The 23,875-nt window shown below is 36.8% G+C and overlaps 1 long non-coding RNA gene across 2 annotated transcripts in view; it reads left to right on the top strand.

Moving 5' to 3' along the window:
- Positions 1-1,711: 1,711 nt before the first annotated feature.
- Positions 1,712-23,875, top strand: part of LOC149802100 (uncharacterized) — a 32,652-nt gene continuing 10,488 nt past the window's right edge. The window contains exons 1-2 of one of the 2 annotated variants that reach the window (XR_016420783.1): positions 1,712-2,406; positions 21,140-21,355. This is a non-coding gene — a long non-coding RNA (uncharacterized LOC149802100). Of the gene's footprint in view, positions 2,407-4,900; positions 5,891-21,139; positions 21,356-23,875 lie in introns of those variants that run through there. The other variant, XR_016420782.1, reaches the window with a different exon arrangement.

The raw sequence follows: 23,875 nt of genomic DNA, 5'->3' as shown, positions 1-23,875 counted from the left end.
GATTAACCATTAGTGCTTAGGGCACTAGCCAAACAGAGGCACCAGAAGAAGAAGAAAAAATTGAAATTATTGTTGATGATAAAACTGAGTGAATTATATATCACGAATTCGACCTACCGTGTACGAGTAGTTTGGTTTGGAATGATGGCAACACTGGTATTTTCACACCATTTTAGCTTTTAATATTTTTCTCTGAGTTTAGCATTTTGTAGGAAGGGGTGTGGGCACCATTATATTTTCATTGATTAGGGCCCTGGAAGGTCTTAATCTGGCACTGCATTACCTCATGGTCTGGGGAATCTGTTGCTTTTAAATGAGAATCTTGCTATGTGTAAATAAATAAAAAACGACGAGCCTCGTTTCATACGTCTTCCACAAAAAAAAAACTGCAGGACGCCTGCATTTATTTCACAGATCTAGCATCTTTGTGATAACCAGCTGCAACATGTGCACAATGAAGTCTCATTTAATTGTTTGCAAAAAGATGTATTCTTGTATGTTTTATCAAAAGTTGTGATAATGAAAAGAGTATCGTTAGCCCGTGAGATTATTCAGTCTCAAGCAGCTTCACCTACGACATATTACTGGGAGAAAATTTGGCAATTTATTTGGGACTTTACATTAGCTGTAATAGTGGCAGTTATTCGCTGAAGTGTACCAGGCTGTAAGGACTGTACAGGCTCATTGGAAATTTGCACGAGAAAGAGGACGAAATTAGATCACAGATAAGAATAGCTAGTAGTTTTTGCTTACTTTCGTTTGACGCTTTGCATATTCCGAGTTCGTATGTGCATGCATGTGGGTATGTGTTTCCAATTTGTGTCTGCATTGCACAGACTTGCCTAGAAAACATATTTATTCAATAATACCTCTAATTATTTGCAAACGATATTTCTTTTCATTATATCAACTTTGTTCAATTCCTAGGCAACAATTTTACACATTTAATTTAGTAAACATTGCTAAATATAAAATCATATTCTAGAAAAGTATAATATTCTTACGTCAATATGATATTATTACTACAAAATAATAATTCCTAACCTTTTTAAACCAAATCACTACCTTATCAGAAAGTATTGTTAATCTAATCCAGATCATGTGCACCAGGAAACAAAGTCACGTGTCTCAGTATATAACTACAATTCTCTGTCAGTGCTCTCAAGTGACGTTGCGAACAGTTCAGCCAGTTTGGAATCATTTTTTTTTTTTTTTGCATTCAGAATGCATTAAACGCACAAAGCAAGACATTCATCCGAAATCGTTCATACTTTGTCACATTTTCTTTATGAAGAAACACATACTCACTTTGATATAACTACATAATTTTTTCTTTCCGAAATATGCTGATAACTCTTAAACAATTTTCATTCCAGTCTCGAAATTTCCAAGTGAAAGTTGCTCAGAAGTTTATAAAACAATGGTCATTCATAATCTTCCTTGAACTTAAGTTCTATAAGCAAACAATGATTTGCACGCATTGTCTGATAAGCTGTTTCATTTTATTTTTATTTTCAAGGGTATAATGATGACAGATTGTCACTAGTCCACATTGAAAGCATTATAGTTCCACCAGACCTCTCACATTACTCAGTGAGATCTCCACCATACGAAGTGTCTGGTAAACATTTAGTCTTCCATGTAAGGCGAGAACGAGTATATCGCTACGAATGTAGAACATTTATTTTATTGACCCAGGAGATATAGAAGATCTCAAATGGGTAACGATTTAATATTGAATTTATGAAACGAGTTGAATAATAATCAGCTTTTGCAAGCCTTGACGAGCAAAAGCTGGACATTATTCAACGAGTTTCCTAAATTTAATATTAAATCATTACCCATTTGAGATTCTTTTTATCACATAGTTTTTATTTCAGTGGAAATTATTTAGATAGAAAGAAGAACGAATAATTTAGTTCATTCTGACAGACGGTGCACCTTTCGTTTGTTGTGCATAACATATTGTCCCAAACAAAGTAAAAGAAGATTGTACATTTTTAGAAACTATAAATCAAAGAAAAAGCTTCCTTCAGAATAAACAGAACATTTTTTAACGACAAAATCATTTTTCAAAACAGAATGTTTAATGCGATATGATGCCACATTGATACGGTAAACACTAGGCCTAGAGTACATGTTTACCCTAAAATGTCACTTGCAGAACTAAACGTTACATTGTTGCGATTTCTATGTGAAATAGGATTACTGGATGCAGAAATTCCCACATTTACTGCAATATATTTGTGACCAGATATTTACAGCATTTGACTGGAACAATAGACTGTACAGAAGACGTAATCAAATTTCTTTTAGAGTCGGATTTGCATCCCATATATACTGTGGTTGGATAAAGTTCTGTCAGTTAGGAGACCCATATATGTCCAAATTCTTCGGTGAACAGATGTGAGTTTATTTACTTATGTAAGTTAACATTGAAACCACGCTTGTATATATGGTGGATTCTATATCTATGTTACAGATATAACGCTCCCTCTCCCCACCCCGCCATCAAATAAGCAATACCCTTAGTTTTACTTCTTATTGCTCTTTTTGTCTTGTAGTTTTACGCCATGTTTCTCATTATGATATTGTTATACATGACATACCAAACCCCTGTGGGGGTAACATATCCATAGTCAGACAGCGGAGGTAATTTTTCTTCAATTTCCTTTCGCGAGTAGAGTTCAAAGATGGCCGCCAAAAATGTTCATTCAAAACCAAAACATTCAAGAAGGCGGGGTTAAAAACGTTTTCTCCCGATCCCAGCCAATCAGTAAAGAGGATACTGCACAATAATTTCATGGCCTTATTTGGACCAATCAGAATCACATAAAGTGATATTTTAACATGTGGTAATATCAAAAATAGGAAACTGCACTTACTGTAGGAAAACTATACCTACTAAATGATAAAAGGTGATACGTCATTGTGAGATGACGTCATGTTTCGCGTGCTCACGAACATTTTTGACGACTGATTGAGATAGGTCACCCATATTGGTGCTTTTTTGCAAATCGATTTTAAAAATTATATCCTTTTAAGCTTAGAATATAATTTGACTTGTGATTTTTTTTCTCCGAAATTACGTTCATGTAAATTCTGATCATGCGAAAATATTTTTGTAATTTCAGTTTTACTAAGTTAGATTTAAGCATTTTCTATCGGCAAAAGCAGCGATAAATACTAACTTTGCAAGATCCTTGAACGGAGGAGTACTTAAAAAGCCACACGATGGACTGATTGGAAATACTTCGATACAACGATACAGCGTTAAAAAAAAAGGAAAATGTCACAAAATTGCGAAGAACTCAGTCAAATACAGACGCATGCAAGGGAAGACAGCACTGTCAATATTTAGATTTGCTCGCTAAGTTAAGTCACATAATCTTTTCTAACAAGATCACATCTGGAAAGTGGAATTTCCAAATATTTCAGCTAAGAGGAAACCACGTCATAAGGCGAAAGGTCTTCCAGAATGCTTCATTGATCCGTGACGTAATTTTTGTCAACAATGTGTACGTGTATAAAATAGCGGCTTTTGTAATATCGATAAAGTATTTTTCCGGATTTCGACGGAAAAGACCGAGCTTGTTTTAATGGAAAGGTATAATTACACTAATTTTTCAGCACATGATAGGCTAAGTGTGGTTAGATAGCACGATTCTATTAGAACCAGAACACCGTTTATGATTCACCACGGAAACTCCTTTATAAATAACATCACTGTGGGAGGAAATTGGATGTTTTTAAAGTAAAACATTTGTTTAGTTTTGGGATGCGAATTTAGCCTAATTTTCAGACTAAAGTATACCATTTTGAAAGACTTTTGCTGTAGAAAGGGTTAAATTTGAAATTTTGAAACGCATTTTTGAAGTCCAACAGTCTCCTCAAAATATTTATATTAATTATTAATTTATCTGTTTACTGTACAAAGTATTAGATACACAGAATTGTGCAGGGTAGGCTAAAGTCTTCATTTCATGTAGTAAATTTATTGTGACACGCAGTTATCACATTATTTTCATTAGCTTACTGATCTGAGTAAACTTGTGAACAGTAGTGTATTCTGATCGTATAGTGTATATGGTGTATTTAATCTGCAGCCGGAAATACTGACATGCGTAGGGTTTTTGTGGCATATTTAGTCTGCACCCGGAAATACTGACATGCGTAGGGTTTGTGTGGTATATTTAGTCTGCACCCGGAAATAGTGAGACGCGTAGGGTATTTGTGGTATATTTAGTCTGCACCTGGAAATATTGACATGCGTAGGGTTTGTGTGGTATATTTAGCATGCACCCGGAAATACTGACATGCGTAGGGTTTGTGTGGTATATTAGCATGCACCCGGAAATACTGATATGCTCTTATCCCTTTTTTTTTTATATCTTCAACGTTTGGCTCAGTTAATAAGAACATTGTAACAGTCAAAATATATAGCCCCCTTTTCAAATTGATTGGAATATAAGTTATATCGAGATATGACAAACACGGCGAAATTTACAATTGCATTGCCTTCCAAATCTATAGCCAATTTGAAATTTGCATCGCCTTCCAAAGCCACAGCGAAATTACAATCGCATTGCTTTCCCAAGCAATAGCGAAATCTACAAATGCATTGCCTTTCTAAGTCATAAAAAGATACAAATCAAACCAGAGAGATGGGCGTAAAACAAATAACACAGGACTATGATATGAAACTCAAATAAATAATCTACATAGGCGATTTCATTTTCCCCCAGATGTAAGCATTTAAAAATATATTAAATAATATTATATTCCAGAGACATTTCATTAAGACTGACATTTATGTATAATAAAATAAACATGAACTTAGGTTTTATATAACTGAGCTACGTATATTTCCGTCGCAAATTGAATGTGTTATACCTGATGTAATTTCACGATATTTGGGCGTATTGATATATTTGTACCCATCTGTAATGGTTCTTCGTAATTTCGCACATCATTGCTTCTTTCAAGGAAATATATTTATTTTCAAATCATTTTATCTTGAATATGTCATTAAACTTTATGTATTGTTTGGGAAGCCTCAATTTCACATCATATACCATGAAATGTTAATCTTAGTCTTTGATTTAAGATGTTGATTCAAAATTCTCTGTTACACCTGCAGCCTGGAAATGCACCGACTATCGATATGTATAGATTCAATTTCTTCGTCACGACGTCTCTTGACCATATATTTATTTAATTTGTTAGATTTGTCCTTCAAAGATAACCTTCGTCAATACTCGATGATACAATTCATCTCACAATATTCATTTACATTTACATCGACACCTTTGCACATATATTGCGACAGGTCATGTGAAAAGAAGAACAAAAAGAGATTTAATAGCGAGCATATTTGCAGAGTTAATAAAGTCGGTTAACTAGAAGAGTGTTCCAATGTTCCATCCGTTTTAGAATTGCAGAAAAACAACGGAAATTTCTATGTATGATTCTGTGCATAGGGGTCATTTGTAGAACCCGAAACGTACCGTGGAAATTCCAAGTCTATTTTAGAAGCTAATTTATCGTTAGATACCTTTCTTTTCATAGAAAGAGAAGGTTGGTTTTAATTTTTCGTATGATAGGCAGTGATACACCGTAAATAGATCCTCATGATAACATTCTCCAATCGGAGCGTTTTACTTTAACTGATTCCGTAAAAGCTATAGCCTGGAGCTCTTTACGGTGATGGTGACTTGTGTAGCTTTTTGCGATGCAAATATACCTTCAGTTTTTATAAAAGCGGTGCATCCACCGGAACTTGCATCTCACAATTCTGGTTTGGGTAATCTAATGTGGTACAGTATACGGCGATAATTCGATAGCAAATTATACGGTGAACTCTGGAGCTCGGTGGTAGAACTCTAGCCCGGTAAGCGATATTCTGGTTTAGTGATTGGATTTAGAAATGCTTCTGTAGAACAGTAGTTCTACATTGTTACACATGTATTAGGTACATATTTTGTAAAAAAAATTGTATTCATCACTATAAATTGTAGTAATTGTCTATATATAAATTTTGTATATAGGTATTGGTTAAAGTTTCAGATATTGAGAGTGTAGATTATGTAGAATCTATAAATAAGTGCTCACATAGGTGTTTACAATTGTTAATAATAACATTAATAATAAAACCTGTTATGAGTTTATGGTTGTTTTCCATTCGACATGTCGATCAGGCATGTTAGTAGAAAAATTAAGTTATTTCCCATTAGATGGGTTAGGTCGTTCTTGTACGACGCGCCAGATTTGCAATAAGTCACGAAGCCGTAGTACCAAAATGTGTTTTTCACCCCTTATGCTTGTATATAAGTTGCTAGAACTGGACAATCTTTTTCATTCTTATTTCTTGTGTTCTTCTTGAAACATCAAGTTTGCATATATATTTTATGTTGCGTTTGGATATTATTTGAGAAGAAGATTTGCTCAGATTATTCATTGGAACTACAATGTGCTCATTGAACTAAAATAATATTTTGGGATTATTGTGAAATTTTCAAAGGAATTTCGGACAATGCCATTTTGATACGTCAGGGCTGTTGCAGACCTGTACATTCGTGGACTTGAGACTCAATCTGAAAATTCGAATGTCGTGAAATTGAGAACTCGTTATATAAGTTTGGATTAAATTGATAATACTATAGGTTCCTCTTATATTTTCATTTTATAACTTTGATAATTAAATTATTTAAATTTTGCAAAAGGTTTGGTTTTGCTTCCTTTCTGTTACTTAGTTTATGAATATGGAGTCGGAACACTAAGTAAAAGAAGAGAGCTAAAACAAAAAATTGATTTTGTAAAATTCAGCAAATAATTTATTTTATTAGAATGCAGAGTTAACGTTTGAAAGGAGCTTGTATTTTGAATTAAATCTCAAATAATTCTCGAAGTTTAATACCAAGCCCAAAAGTTCCGAGTGTTCCGAGTCAGTTCTAGTTCTCAATTTTGACTCTGAATAGCCTGGAATGTGTCGATGTGCTAACAGCCTTGATTTATCACAGTGACATAATCCACAATGCCTTTAAATTAATTCACAATAATCCCAAAATAGTGATTTAGTCAAAACGAATCAACAGCTCTTTGAAATTCCAGTGAATAATTGAAATAAATAAATCCTCTCAAAACTGAAGGCAACATGAAGACTCATTCCACTAGCAACCGCTAAGGTGGTCTAAGTGGCTAGAGCGTCAGTCTCGGATGCGGGAGGTCGCGGGGTCTAACCTCGGCCGAGTCATACCAAAGATTTAAAAGAAAATGGTAAACACAGCAGCCTCGCTTGACGCTCAAGATTAAGGGGCTAGTGTTAAGTCTGCTCGGCCTGGTGCCAGGATAATGTTACTGGGTAGGACCTGATGTTACATGTCTGTGGCATGTCTGCGGCATGATGCATGATGGCCAAGTGCTAGACATCCTTGGAAACTGCCACAATGCAGATATCGTAGCGGTAGGAATAAAAAATTGTTAAAGCTCCCTTAAAAATCAAGCATGATGTCCCACCCAGCCACATTACCCTGACACGAGGCCGACTAGTCCTAAGACTAACCTCTTAATGCTGATCGAAGCCACAACCTCCCGCATCCGTAGCGGACGCTCTAACCACTAGGCCACCGAGGCAGTTTAAGAGAAGAAAACGATAGCTATTGTTATTGTCTTAATGTGTGTGTGTGTGTGTGTGTGTGTGTGTGTGTGTGTGTGTGTGTGTGAGAGAGAGAAAGAGAGAGAGAGAGAGAGAGTTTCTCTAAAGGTTTGCGAAATTCTCACTTTTTATGTCTGCTTTGTAGTATTTTGTAAAAACATATGGGCTCCACATTTAAAATAGAAAATTAAATTCACTGAATGACAGGTAAAAGAGGATGTTTTACATACAAACACACATTCGTACATCCCAATGCCCAAACATGGATATAAATGCGATTTTTCAAATGAATATGATTCCGACTTTTTCATTGGTCGGTCGAGTAAACGTTGATGGTTCCACATAATTACCGGATAATTTTATCGTTGTTGATTTATCAGTAATTCCACGTCATCGTCGTAGGATAGTCGCTGTATGTTTTACGTCAGACAGTGCAATCAGCGACAGGGCGTTTTCACATTCTAATGCGATGAGTGCCATTAAGCGTCGAGTGGGTACATCAGGGTGTCCCATCTGTCTATTTCTATTTAATATTATATTTGAGCGTATACGGGGGTCTGTTAGCTTTATTCTCGCGCATATATTGGTTGAACAATGGAATAAAAGTATTGTCGTTGCAAGCATGCCATCAAACCTGATCCAGGTTAACTGTTTCATCATCGCCCCGGAACAAACTCTGCAAGCGTCGCTTCCACAATGAATATACATGGTTATCAGTCTTCAATTCAAACGCCAAAGACGGTTTGTAGCGTTTCTTCTTCATTTTGAAAGTTAAACTCCATCCCGTCCATGAAGTTCATTTTAAACGAGGGTGTAGCTGAAAAGGTTCTCAATGACTTACCATTGCCATCTCACTTAAAGGGTTTCGTAATTCTTTTTTTTTTCTTCTTCGTGCTGTTGAAATTCAGTTCCGCTCGTGCGACCTGTTTTAGGTAGTTCGCCCTGTAATCCAATATTGAAAAATGCAACAAAAACAACCAAAACAAAACCTGTATTGGTGGACGCGTACACGATTAAGGCAAAATATCCATTTCTAGTAGCATTAAGTCCCATGCTGAAAACATCCTTAAAGCAACCATATAATCATTGCAGACCCTATGTTATATGTTCTAGAGGTTATTGCGTTCGGACCACGATCAGGTATTGAATAATTTTGCGTGCTAATGTAGCGTTGCCTACCTCTACCCCAATTAAAAAGCTGCCAGCATAATCCAGAAAAAGGAACATTTAGCAGAACAATATTCCAGCCTGATTTTGGTTGGTCATTCTAGTTGTTGGTGATTTCGGTCAGGTCTCTCGCGTTGGCTCCTCATGTCTTCAGAAGCACGATGTCGACGTTGGAAATTTGAAGCTTTCCAGTTTGGTCGTCAAAAATCACTAGCCAACAACAACCTGGTTAACCTCAACCAAAATGTCAGCAGTCATTTCCTGTATGGTTCAGGTGTAGCTTTAAAGTTACTTTGTCATAAACTGCGCAAAATCGATAAACGCATTCGAGGTGTGTATACACGCGAGTGCACGAAACGTTCCAGTGGCGAGACTTCCACATATCGGACAGCCCATCGGAGCTTGCAGTGGCATCGCGGAATATAACAGCTGGTATATGACTTTGTAGTCGACTGGCGTTAGCGTCTCAGACAAAGCCACACGTCCAGTAATAATGGCTTCACGTGTAGTGTAAGCCGATACGATTTAAAATCCTAAACCTCTCCTGGTGTGACAGCATATGCTACCCAGTGAGTTCCAAGTCCTGCTGACGAATCCAAGTTGACAACGCATATATCCCGCGTGCGTGGAATCAGCGAGTTCATCCAGTATGTATACCCATCGGAAGAGATTGACTGATTTTGTCATCGTGAGTAAATCAAAATTTTTCAACGGATAAGCCTCGATAGTTGTAAACGGCGAGTCGACCTGGGTAGTGGAAGATTTTGACCAGTAGGAATATGCGAGTCATCTCCGGGTATTCCAAGACATGTTTGTTGTTTTTTCTCGAGAACCATCCAGAGCACATTTTTGGGGTTCCATTCCGATGCGCCGCTGAGGTACCCTAACGCAAATGCTTTTGCAGTCGTGGAAGCCTCAGCTAGCAGCTGTGATTTCCGCGAGAAATGGAAACATTCCACCACTCGTTTGCATTTGCCTCACCTCTGACTTCGATCAATTTAATGTTATCGAGGTTTTCTGTTGTTCGGCCGCATTAAGCTGATAAAGTTGTGTTTGGGTTTTCCACATCGGGAAATGTCAAAGAAAGTTTCAGTGTAACCCCACACTCATTTCTTATTGTGCTCTTTATTTTCGCAAGCTGATATTTGGCTAAGACTACCCTTAACATTGTGGTATGAATTACTAGTAGAAAACAGAATTACAAGTTCATGAAAACAGGTTTTCCACTGGCGCGTCAATGACCTTTATCCGACGACCCGTGGCATTCAATAAAAGCACATTATCAAGAGGATCAATGCAACTGAAATTGGCGACCAGGTGCTTAGTTGTACGAGCATGGAAGTGACCACGGACTGCTCAACCAGGTCCAGGTGTTCCAATGAAAAGTAATACATCGGGCACAACGTAAAGAAGTCATACTGGAAAATCTGCATACCCGTATCAACGTTTTCACACCGGTGGATCTACAATCACATCTTGTGATATATCCATACGACATGATTGCTTGTGAGGTCAAGCAATTTTTTTTCGATGTTCTACATTACCCTTTATCCTCAACGAAACTGAATACAATATTAACCGGTCAAATATCATTGTATTAGTGAACTGTCCGCTGTTCGCCTGACGACAAGATTATTCGTGTTCGGGCCGAGGTCGTTAATGGTGGGAACTTATCGATCGTGGAAAAACACAGTGGCGGAATTACGTACTTGTGATCCCACATTAATTATCGCATGTTCAGATTCAGCAACAGTTGTGTCTTTCCGGATCAGGCCGGGTCAATCATCTGCGTGCGAACCGAATTTGCAAACACAAAACATCCAGTTCCATAAGGGTGTTTGTGAGGATGAGGATGAGGCCGCACATATAAGTCTATGACGGTGAAATGGTCAGCGTTTTGTTTCATTTTGCGTCAATGGCATATTGAATACCAACCAATTGTTGTTTTTAAATCATCATGCCTTCATATTATGGGCTATGTCGCACAAAAACATAGTGATGCGTATTATGGGATACACTACAGTCCAAGCAGTTACTGGAAGGGTGAAGCAGCCGGCAACAGTCATCCACGAGGTCGCACGAATTTGGTTGGGGGACAAACAAGCCTTGTGCTAGATTTATTGACCTGTGCGAAAAATATTTCGCGTAGATCGATAATGTGTGAATCCCCAACGTAGTGCACTAAGCTGATCTGTTGTTACCCACACATGATCAAGTACGTGCGCGTACATCCAAAGATGCATTAACCATAGTGAACGTCGCTATCATATAAAAAGAAGCCAAGCTGTTGATATCCAAAGATTCAACACGTTTCGCAAACGTGTTCAAACGCACCCACGCACATGGACCACTAACATGGCTGCGGATTCTAATTTTGGATCCAGGTAAAGAAGTTATCGGAGTTGTTGCTGCGTTGTTTATTGACGTACCATGTGCAACTTGGTCGTGGGCATTACACGTACGTGCAGGAACTATTGGTTCGGAGTGATACCATTCGAGAGCGGTCTGACAAATGAGTCATGTGCATAGTCCGGTCATTGCAGTGAGCAATAATAATAATAATAATAATAATAATAATAATAATAATAATAATAATAATAATGCGTACATACGTTCTGTTGGATTAAGACCCGCTTTGCGGCCTTGGTCGAAAATGATCTTTTTCAATGTCTGTATGATTGGGTGGGGGACTGGAAGGCGGACAACATCGTCCTTCTGATTTGGACGCAGCCACGAGTGACGAATCCTGCTAGAAGAGCATTGGTAGGGGAATAATTACAATCAATCCCCATGAATAAGCATTTCCGCCAAGGTATGCTGTGGGATCTGCGCGTGTCAATACGCGTAAATGGTAGTTCTATCAGGGAAACTCCAACATTGGATGGCCTAAGGGGATATAATAACCTTGTTGCGACGATACATACCTATGCGATGCTTCCGTGACCGGATAAGATTTTTCCACATGCATGAATTTACACCGCTCGCGTAGACATTCCACGTCAATCTGGTGCAGGAGATCCTTTTGCACCACTAATTTGGTTTTTCTTTAATGATTTTGTTGGCAGTCTTTATCGAGTATATTTTAGGTCACTGTCCTATCTATTCCTCATTGGGCTTGCACGCACTCTCGTCTTTGGATTTTGCCACGATTTTCATGCTGAAGTTTTGGAACAGTGGATGGTCCGTCTGGTACTCGCTGTTGTCAAACTCGCTTGTGAGCAATGTCTTGCCCATGTCTGTGTAGACGTCAATTTGGTGATGTGAATGAGCAATGAGTCCATCTGTGTATTATAATGCTGAAAGCATTTCTCATTATGATGACTTTGGTGATCTTCGTTGGCATTTAATTATCCTCGCTGTTCTCGCCTGTTATTTTACTATCTTCGCATCGCTGTATTCGTTGGGCGTTTTACTATCCTCGCTGATTTCGTTAGACCGTTCGCCGTCCACGACTTGAATGTTCATGCAGGACATCATCCAGTGACTTATCTGGCCAACTTGTGGTATTCCTTGTCGAGTATTCGGCCTGCATGTTCGAACGCGATCCTAACGCGGTTAATTTTTCAGGTGCTCTGAATACCTACTACAATTATACAGCATTGTTTTTACTTTTGCTCCTCTGTGATGAGTCGATATATGGAATTCAGGCTTTGCAGTTGTTTTGATATTTTCTGTAATGGAGCAAACACACTACTGCGCGGATAATATAATTTCCGCATCGCAAATGTTTTTACGGCACAGTGTGTATCAAACGGTAATTTTTATTCGATTACATTATTATTAATCACTGTGATTATTTGATATGATATTCTCGTAAAAAGTGACCCTTATCAACAGTATTTGTTTGAGATTTACAGCCGTATAACCTTAAGCTTTTGCACACTAATTTCTTACAGTCATCAGACGTGTCTGGTCAGCGTCAGTTACAGTAGTGTGAAATTACAATCCCGAAGGAGCCTGTAGGGTGCCAAACGACGTTCTAGTAGAGTCAAAGGTTGTCTCAAAGAGTTATGCGCTCCTGGTAGGTAATACCACTGTCATCGTCAGATTTGACTTTTATTTTTGTGTTTCAACTCAACTGGAGCTCGACGTTTCCTCGTTTAGAAAGAAAACTAGAACTTTTCCACAAGCGTGATTCGAACCTGAAATGTCTCAGTCACGAGTATGATGCTTCAACGGATTAGTCTATGCAGAATATCTTACAAGAAGAAGAAAATAACCCATACGCAAATTCAATAGCGCTGGCGAAAACATGTAACGCACCTTAAACCCACGTGCTGTTGTGAAAACGAAAAAATATTAATTGTCACCGTGACAAAGTTTCACCGTTTGTTCTTGTATTCAAATAATTTTTCATATTCTTCTTTGAGAATTCGAGACACTCAGAATCAATCAACGTTCCTAGATTATTATTCCCTACAAGCCCACAAAAGTGTTGAGTTATACAATAGTATCAATGCTGCAGGCACACTCACTATCGATGGCTACCCAAGCATTAAAAGCAGAGGCTAATCGGGGATTTTCTCGCGCGAGGCCCTCATGGGTGATCACCGTTTTAGAGATGAAACTGTCATGGTTCATTGGAATCAACGTCGTTTAATTTTCCTCAGTGAAAATTTAGATATTTTACATGAAGCGGAAGGATTTTCTCAGTCATCACCCTTAATTACTTATGAGTAGATGAATAGGTTCAACGGACCTAATAAAGTCTTGATTATGGGGAAACATCTGGATTTTGTATTGAAAAAAATTAAAATATTAATTAATTCCCCCCCTCTCTCTCTCTCAAACAGTCTCTCTAAAACTCTCAAAAACAAAATAAATAACATGAATATAACGAGATGAGAATCTATCCATTATTTGCTTCTGTCAAGATTGATAGAACGTTTCAAATGAGCTCCAGGAATAAGGTGAACCTCCTTTGCGTTTATTAAAGTTAAATCGGAATTTTTAAGGTACTTACCAAGTTCTAAAAATGGACTCTAAACATAGAATAATATTCTGAATGTATTGTGTTTCCCATTTCCTAATTGTATATGTTTGTCTGCCTCTCCAGACTGTTAAAATCCCTATAAAGGCCCATACCGTCCCACACCTAATGTTTGATTTCCACAAGCCCTATAGAGGCCCGTACCATCCAGAACCTTATGTAAGATTCCCACAAGCCCTATATAGTCCCATACCGTCCAAAACCTAATGTTAGATTCCCAAACGCTCTATAGAGGGCCATATCTTCCCACAACTAATGTTAGATTCCCAGAAGCCCTATAGAGGCCCATACTGTCCTAGACCTATCCCACAAGCCCTATAGAGGCCCATACCGTCCAAAACCTAATGCTAGATTCCCACAGGCCATATAGAGGCCCATATCGTCCCACAGCTAATGATAGATCACCAGAAGCCCTATAGAGGCCCATACCGTCCCACATCTAATTTTTCATTTCCACAAGCCCTATGGAGGCCCATACCGGCGAAAACCAAATTTTCGATTCCCACAAGCCCAAAAGAGGTCCATACTGTTCCAAATCTAATGTTAGTTTTCCACAGGCGCTATAGTGACTGAGATGCTATTCTTAAATCACCATATGCGTAGTAATATAGTAACATCTATTATGTTATATCCCACAGAACTCTAAAATGAATAAAATGTAGACAATTCCAAACGTAATGTTAAATTCCTATAAGACCCCATTTCTTCCAAAAGGTACGGTGGAATTTTAATGGAAGCCATACCATCCTCTCCTTAATGTTCAATTCCCATTACTACCATACAGTCCCAAACGTATTGTTAAATTCCCATTACCACCATACCGTCCCAAACGTTATGATAAATTCCCATTCCCCCTATATATTGTCCCATCTATGTTCAGTTCTCATAGGGCCCCACAGTGACACCGGTAGTGTTAAAGTTTCAAATTCCCGCATAATACGTCGACAACTGGTTAACATGATTTTCCTCTCCAGATCCCCCGCCTTCTTATTCTCTCCTTATACTAACCCGAACACACCATCTGCAAAGACAAGCACACACACAACATGGCTTGCGCAGACATATTAACAAGCAGTTAAACATGGCGTGATGTACTCAGTGTTGAAGATATAAAGAAAGTCAAAACAAAACTTATTATTTTTTTGTATTTGTACTAGCTTAGAATTGTTGTATCTAATTTATATATAAACAAAATATTATACGGAGATCTCGGGGCTATTCATATCTAAGAATAAGAAGTAGCTAAATAAACAAATAATACAAATAATATATGTATAACACATGCATGTCTGTATATGCTGGGGGTTATATATATATATATATATATATATATATATATATATATATATATATATATATATATATATATATATATATATATATATATATATATATATATATATATATATATATATATATATATATATATATATATATATATATACTTCATTACAGTTAAACGAGGCATGCCGTGTTTCCTTTTAATGAAAAATTTATACAACAAGTGGTATAAAGCGGTATATCATTGATACAGCGTACATACTACACATATATTTTATTTATATCACATACAAATACATCTATTTGCCATTTGAACTGAGTTAGATTGTTAGATTGACGAGAGTCGGATGTGTATTGACTGGGTGAATGAACTCACTATTTTTATTCACATTGATTAAATCAATGTAAGTTACACGTACCATTTATACATGAAAGATGGTTTTAATGAAGAAAGTAGTGTACTAGGCCTACAGACACATAGATTCTTGAATACTGAACGCTCATTAATGCATTGACGTACATGCGCAAGGAAATTAGCGTGGAATATAATCTAAGCGAAACGACGAACCAACAAGAGGTAATTAAAATATTTTAATATAGCTAAAGTTGATTTAAATCATTATTCTGCTTTAATTAACATTAATACTGACTATAAATCTCTCTCTCTCTCTCTCTCTCTCTCTCTCTCTCTCTCTCTCTCTCTTCCTTTGGTCGGTTTGACTTAACATTTACTACCATTCATCATAGGTCCAGAGACGTTGCGGTATTACACTTCTATTCTCGTCTGTTCATGGATTTTCGCCATTATCTTGATACTATGGTCAACAGAGAGAGAGAGAGAGAGAGAGAGAGAGAGAGGGGGGGGGAGGGAGGGAGGGGGCTTTGGATATTTTCACGATTAATTAATAATAATTGATTTTTGAAACCATATAATAGGTTTAAGAAACAACAACATCAACAAAGCCTTAAGCACATTACCTATGTGTGCCCCGTAACCAAGACATTTACCTTACTGTGTCGACCGGCAATTGCAACTTTGTATCATTGATTATATAAACACGTTAGAAAGGTCCAAAGGGAAGCGTGAACATACCGTTATGAAGAACAATATCGTAGGTTACTTGGTGCAATTTCAGTTTCAATGTTATTTACCCAGCCCAATTTATTTTTCTCTCTCACTCCAGATTTCTGCATATTGTATCCCTTGTGCATGAGAGGGGAGGGGAAACGGAAAAAGAAAGGATTGCGATTAAATTGTGTATCATGTTAAATTGATTTAGACAACGGGGATTAATATTACTTTTTATCGCTATTTCCATATGTCACTAATGATTAATGAGTGGAAATTCATCATTGATATATAGGAATAGACACAACAGCCAAACAGCATTGTTCAGCTCATGATAGGTTATACATGACGGCTAGTGTATTTGGTGAAGGAAGAACCCGGGAAATTCCGGGTGAAAACCGCTGATCGACGGGTAGCTACTGGCAAGCTTTCTCTCATACCCACATTGCCTGACAGATGTGAAATGACAGTGATCTGTAGAGGCCAGCGATTTTAAGCTCTCGGCCACCTGTGGACCTCCAATTAGTTTGAATAAATAAATAAATATTTGAAAGTAAAATGCACCAACATGAATAGCATAGAATACAACGACGCGAAAGCGCTAAAAACAATAAAGAATAAAAGAATAATATATTCGCAATTGAATAACTCCCTCTGTCTGTCTGTCTGTCTGTCTGTCTCTGTTTATATATCGTTTATCCACATCCTTGATCTCTACTTGTCAGCTTTTGAGTGTTTATGATTATTTAAAGCTCGGTCATTATTGCAAAGTGTACATATTTGTTTTTACTTTTACAAATTATGGGTGTTTTATTTTTCTTTTTTAAAGACGTGTTTGTCATTATTGTCTAGTTATAAATGATGTAATATTAATATAATAAACTTCAGCATTTTTGTTTCTTTAAAGATCGTTAAGGACCATTAAGAGACACGTCGCAAAGTGGCCACAGAAAAGGCTTGGCGCTTATTTCGATACGTTAATGTAATTACTAATTAAGGAAACCACTGAACATATCCATTAAGTTCCCTTGACAATGAGTATTGATTTTGTCACGCCGAAATCTCGAACTAAGCAGTCTGACCAAACCAAAACGAATATTTTGTAACACATGAACAATATATCCTGATTAGATTTAGGCGAGCATCTTTCATATTATAGTGGTGTACCAGACCTCTGAGAAATTCAATTTCTTGGATGTTTTATAATTGACAACATTTTTCCATTTGTCGCCTTTCACTCAAAGTTTGGACAGTCAATACAGTTTGCATCTCCTTAGAGAAAATCAATATAGGTTCCTGTTTAAAAGAAAAAACAAATTTCTGCTCCTGCCATCGGCTGTCCAGAAGGATATTTTTCTTCTTGTCTTAGTGACTTGAAATTAAAATGAATGCTGTAAATTGAAGTAATATAAATATTGTTCATATATGGATGAAGTGGCTTGACTGTCTTTCTGGAAAACGCTAATCAAGTAAACAAAACTTAAAATAGGTTCTAATACTTCATCTTTCCTAAAATAGTCTTCAACCTCCCTAAACTAGTCTTTAACCTCCCTAAACTAGTCTTCAACCTCCCAAAACTAGTCTTTAACCTCCCTAAACTAGTCTTTAACCTCCCTAAACTAGTCTTCAACCTCCCTAAACTAGTCTTTAACCTCCCTAAACTAGTCTTTAACCTGCATAAATTTGTCTTCAGCATCCTTAAACTAGTCTCCAGTCTCCTTAAACTAGTATACAGCCTCTCTAAATTGGTCTTTAACCTCCCTAAGCTAGCCCTCAGCCTCTCTAAACTAGTTTCCAACCTCCCTAAATTAGTCGCATATTAAAAATGGTATAAAAAATGCTTTCAGTTTAGGGTTATGGGAAAATTACTTGCCATTAAATTGCGATTATCTTCCGATATTCTAATTCGAAAACGCGCAGAAAAGAACATACATAAAGTTACAAAGTGAGTTCTTAGAATGTATGTGATTTTGGTATTTCTTCTAAAATGTATTTATGCTTATAGAAGCAACACATTCAAACAGGAAATAGCGTCATAATTCAATAGTTTAACGTGACAGATTAAAGGTAGTTTCATTTTTAAGTTAGCAATCTGTATTAAAAACTTCACACAGCTGCACAAAGATCAAGACCGAAAATTAGACTTTAAAGCAAACTCGCATTATTAGCGCTGTTACAAAAGTACTCCAACGCTAGGAAGGCAACAGACTATATAAACATATTGGGAAGCAGAATCTTTATTAAATCATATCAGAAATAGGGTATCCAAGGCTAAACTAGAGTAAATTAGACCGATGTCAAATCAGGTCAAAGAGTTAATTTAACTACTGATTCAAGAAATGATATTAAATTGTGATAGACGTAAACAACAAAAACGTAGCTACTCCCAGCACACGTTGAAAATTATAACATTAGTAATGCCTTAGATGGAAACAAGGTTACTGTACCAAAACCAAAGTAAATAATGAAAATAATAACACTGCGTGAAATGACTGCAAAACTGAATTCGTTCTAACCAATCAGACGGAATAGCATGGAAAAAAAGTTGTTATCAAATAAAATAATATTCAAGTCAAATGATAAGCAACTAAAATTATAAGCAAGTAAATTAATAAGCAGGTAAAATATAAAGTAGACCGTAACAAAAATTTTCACAGCTAAATGGTACCAAATACAAAAATGCATTTTAAAAATAATATAATTTTCAAACAAACGGAAAAGAGACAAGGAAAATAATCGTCCGTAAATCGACAAGGCGTATTAATATAATTGCTTGTAAACGGATGGCTGAAAACAAGATTCAGGACTACAAGGCGAACCGATGTTTGTAGTATATACTAAGTAGTACCAATGCTATTATTATACACTAAATACTACAAATGTTAGTAATATACACTAGATACTAATAATGTTAGTATTCTTCATTAAATAGTCGTCGTTGGTTGAACATCGGGCTTGATGATATCAGTCCTGCGCTGCTATTCTATGATGGGTTTTCGTTTGACTGATGAGTCCGATACGAGATGTGCATGTCCTTTGTGCAGTGTGTACACTGGAGGCATGGGTTGGTTCTTGACTCTGAGGTATTCCTGCGTTCCCTGGCGTCGGCGACTTTCGTTCTGCGGACATCCTCGAAGGTTTTGCACCCATTACTAACAGTTGCATACCAGCCAGGCCTATCCTTGGCGTAGGATATCGAGCAGCATCTCAGGCTGTCCTTGATGGAGTCTTTGAATTTTGTCTTCGGCCGACCAATTTTTATGTGCCCACCAGATAGAGCTCCATACAAAATATGACGTGGCATTCAAGATTCCTCCATACGGATGACATGACCCGTCCACCGGAGTTGGGCTCTCATGACCATCGCTTCGATACTGATTAAGCATGCTCTATCGAGCACTTCTCGGTTCGTCACTCTGTCGTGCGATCTGACGCCCATAATCCAGCGCAGGGCTCTCGTGTGGAAGAGCTCAAGTTGCTTGATGTGCTTCTTGTATGTTGTCCAGGTCTCATATCCATATAGGAGGTTTGTTAGCACAACTGCTTTCTATATCTTGATATTGGTGGATACGTCCTAGTGATTGACTACCGCTGCTGTTGCGTGCCGTGATCTCTTTGTCTAGCGATCTATCGGAAGATATGATGCTTCCAAGATACTTGAAGTGATCGACAGCTTTCAGTTGGGTGTCTTCGATAGACACAGTCGGAGGGCTAACTATGGTGGCTGGGACAGGTTGGTGAAGTAATTCTGTCTTGTTTAGGCTGATAGTGAGTCCGAAGAGTCTCGATGCTTCCGCGAAGCGAGTAACGATGATCTGAAGATCTGCTTCCCTGTGTGCCGTGAAAGCACAGTCATCCGCGAAAAGTGCTTTAAGAATAAGTTTCTCCATTGTTTTGGGCCGGGTATTCAGTCGCGAAGGTCGAAGAGGGAGTCATCCAGTCTTACTTTGTGTACACTTCTTTCTGGAGATCACGTGTAGCATGGTTTAGGACACATGTGAAAAATAGGTTGAATAATACTGGGGCGAGAGCGCAACCCTGCTTCACGCCGTTAGAAACGTTTAATGGCTTGGGGACATCCCAGTTGTAGAGAAAGAGTCCCGTCATGCCGTCCTGGAAAAGTCGGATCATCTTAATGAACTTCCTAGGGCAACCGAGTCGTGATAAAATGATCCATAGTGCATCTCTGTTGACCATATCGAAGACCTTTGTGAGTCCATGAAGACACCGTAGAAGTTCATGTTTTGTTCGATGCACTTTTCCTGTATTTGTCTCACTGTGAAGATCATGTCGATCGTGCTCCGATCTGGTCTGAAGCCACACTGGGGCTCCGGTGGTATGGCTTCCGAGACATTTCCGACCAGACTGTTGAGAAGGACGCCCGCCACAATCGTGCCTGCAATCGACAGGGGTGGTATGTCTTGATAGTTTCCGCAGTCAGCTTTGTTCCCTTTGTTGTTGTATAAGGTAATAATCATTACGTCTTTGAACTCCTGTGGCATGGACTCCTCCTCCCAAATGATGATCAGGATGCTGTGCAGTGCCCGAAGTACCTTAGGGCCAGCTGCTTTGAAGTGGTCAACAGGAATCCCATCCGCGCCTGGTGCCTTGCCAGAACTGATCTTTTTGATGGCTCGCTCTGCTTCTTCCGTGGTAGGGGGCAAGTCCAGGTCCGAGATATTTGGCTTCGGGATAATTGCGTCTAATTCTGCAGAGTCTACGGTAGAGGACATAGTCATTAGGTTGGAGAAGTGCTCCTTCCACCTTTTGGTGATACTCTCTTTCTCCTTGAGCAGAATGGTCCCGTTAGAAGAAATTAGCGGGGTGCTGGCGGCTTTCGACGGTCCATAGACATCTTTCAGGTACCTGAAAAGCTTTTTCGAGTTGTTAGTGACTGCGTAATGCTGGACTTCTTCTGCTTTGCGGTCCCACCAGCTAATTTGCATAATGCTGAGTTCTCTCTGATTTTTGTCTGCAGGTGACTGAAGCGGTCATGTTTTTGAGACTACGTCAGCGTCAGTCTGCCATTCTATATAGGCCTCACACTTCTGTTGAAGGAGGATGCTTATCGCTTCGTTATTTTCGTCAAACCAGTCTTGGTAGACGTTTCTTTTGGGTACTAGGATGACCTTCGCAGACTCACTCAACATGTCATTGAAATGATTCCACTTTGAGGAAGGGTCACCAGTCAGAGGTACATACATACATACATACATACATACATACATACATACATACATACATACATACATACATACATACAAATATAAATACATTAATACATACATACTTAGGTACATACATCCGACTCGTCTATATGACAATATGCAAGACCTGTATGAGCGTACATAAGTAAAATTGAAAGAAGCCGTGCTTCACAATCTGAGCTCCACCAAAAATTAAATAATGTCCAAACATTGGTATACAACTCAATGAGGTGAACATTTTAATTAAATTAAATAACGTCCAAACATTGGCATACATCTCAATGGCGTTAAAAATTAAGTTAGAACTTAATAATGTCCGAACATTGGCATACAACTCAATAGAGTCAAATTTTTAATTAAAATTAAATAATGTCCAAGCATTAGCACACAACTCAATTGGGTCAATTTTTTAATTAAAGCTGAATAATGTCCAAACACTGGCATACAGTTCAATTGGGTCAAAGTTTTAATTAAAATTAGATAATGTCCAAACTTTGGCATACAAGTCAATAGGTCAAAGTTATAATTTTAATTAAATAATGTTCAAACATTGGCATTCAACTAAATGGGGTCATAGTTTTAGTTAAAATTAAATAGTGTCCAAACATTGGCATACAACTCAATGGGGTCAAATTTAAATTTAAATTAAATGATGTCCAAACATTGGCATACAAATTCAGTAGGGTCAAAGTTTTAATGAAAATTAGATAATGTCCAATTAATATTACATAATGTGAAAACATTGGCATACAGCTCAATGAGGTCAAAATTTTAGTTAAAAATAAATAATGTCCAAATATTGACATACAACTAATTCGGGTCAAAAGTTTAATTAATATTAAATATTGTCCAAACATTGACATACAACTAAATGAGGTCAAAGTTTTAATTAAAATTAAATAATGTCCAAACACTGGCATATAACAAAATGAGGTCAAAATTTTAATTCATATTAAATAATGTCCAACCATTGGCATAGCACTCAATGGGGTCAAAGTTTTAATTAAAATTAAATAATGTCCAAACATTGGCATACAACTAAATGAGGTCAAAGTTTCAATTAATATTAAATAATGTCCAAACATTGACATAAAACTAAATGTGGTCAAAGTTTTAATTAAAATTTAAATAATGTCCAGATATTGGCCATACAACTAAATTGAGTCAAAGTTTTAATTAAAATTAAATAATGTACAAATATTGGCCATACAACTAAATGAGGTCAAAGTTTTAATCAAAATTAAATAATGTCCAAATATTGGAATACAACTAAATGAGGTCAAAGTTCTAATTGAAATTAAATAATGTCCAAACATTGGCACACAACTAAATGAGATCAAAATTTTAATTAATATTAAACAATGTCAAAACATTGGCATAGTACACAATGAGGTCAAAGTTTAAATTAAAATTAAATAATGTTCAAACATTTGCATAAAACTTGATGGGGTCAAGGTTTTAATTAAAATTAAATAATGTCAAAACATTGGAATACATCTAAATTGGGTCAAAGTTCTAATTAAAATTAAATAATGTCAAAACATTGGCATACAACTAAATGGGGTCAAAGTTTTAATTAATATTAAATAATGTCCAAATATTGGCATACAACTAATTGGGCTCAAAATTTTAATTAAAATTAAATAATGTCCAAAAATTGGCATACAACTGAATGAGGACAAAGTTTTAATTAAAATTAAATAGTGTCCAAACATTGGCATACAACCAAGTGAGATAAAAATTTTAATTCATATTAAATAATGTCAAAACATTGGCATACTGCTCAATGGGGTCAAAGATTTAATTAAAATTAAATAATGTCCAAACATTGGCATACAACTAAATGAGGTCAAAGTTTTAATTAAAATTAAATAATGTCTAAACAATGGCATACAAATAAATGAAGTCAAAATTTTAATTAATACTAAATAATGTCCAAACATTGGCATACAACTAAATGGGGTCAAAGTTTTAATTAATATTAAATTATGTCCAAACATTGGCATACAACTAAAGGGGTCAAAGTTTTAATTAATATTACATAATGTCCAAACACTGGCATACAACTAAATGTGGTTAAAGTTTTAATTAAAATTTAATAATGTCCAAATATTGGCATACAACTAATTGGGTCAAAATTTTGATTAAAATTAAATATTGTCCAAACATTGGCAGCCATCTCAATGGCGTTAAAGTTTAAGTTAAAATTTAATAATGTCCAAACATTGGCATACAACTCAATAGGGTCAAAGTTTTAATTAAAGTTAAATAATGTCCAAGCATTGGCACACAACTCAATGGGGTCAACATTTTAATTAAAGTTAAATAATGTCCAAACATTGGCATACAACTCAATGGGGTAAAACTTAAATTTAAATTAAATGATGTCCAAACATGGGCATACAAAAATCAGTGGGGTCAAAGTTTAATGAAAATTAGATAATGTCATAAAATTGGCATACAACTAAATGGGGTCAAAGTTTTAATTAATATTAAATAGTGTCCAA

The sequence above is a fragment of the Sinohyriopsis cumingii genome, chromosome 4, assembly GCF_028554795.1.
Source record: "Sinohyriopsis cumingii isolate HCF-2022 chromosome 4, ASM2855479v2, whole genome shotgun sequence".
Lineage (NCBI taxonomy): Eukaryota > Metazoa > Mollusca > Bivalvia > Unionida > Unionidae > Sinohyriopsis > Sinohyriopsis cumingii.
This window is presented reverse-complemented; position numbering and strand designations above follow the sequence as displayed.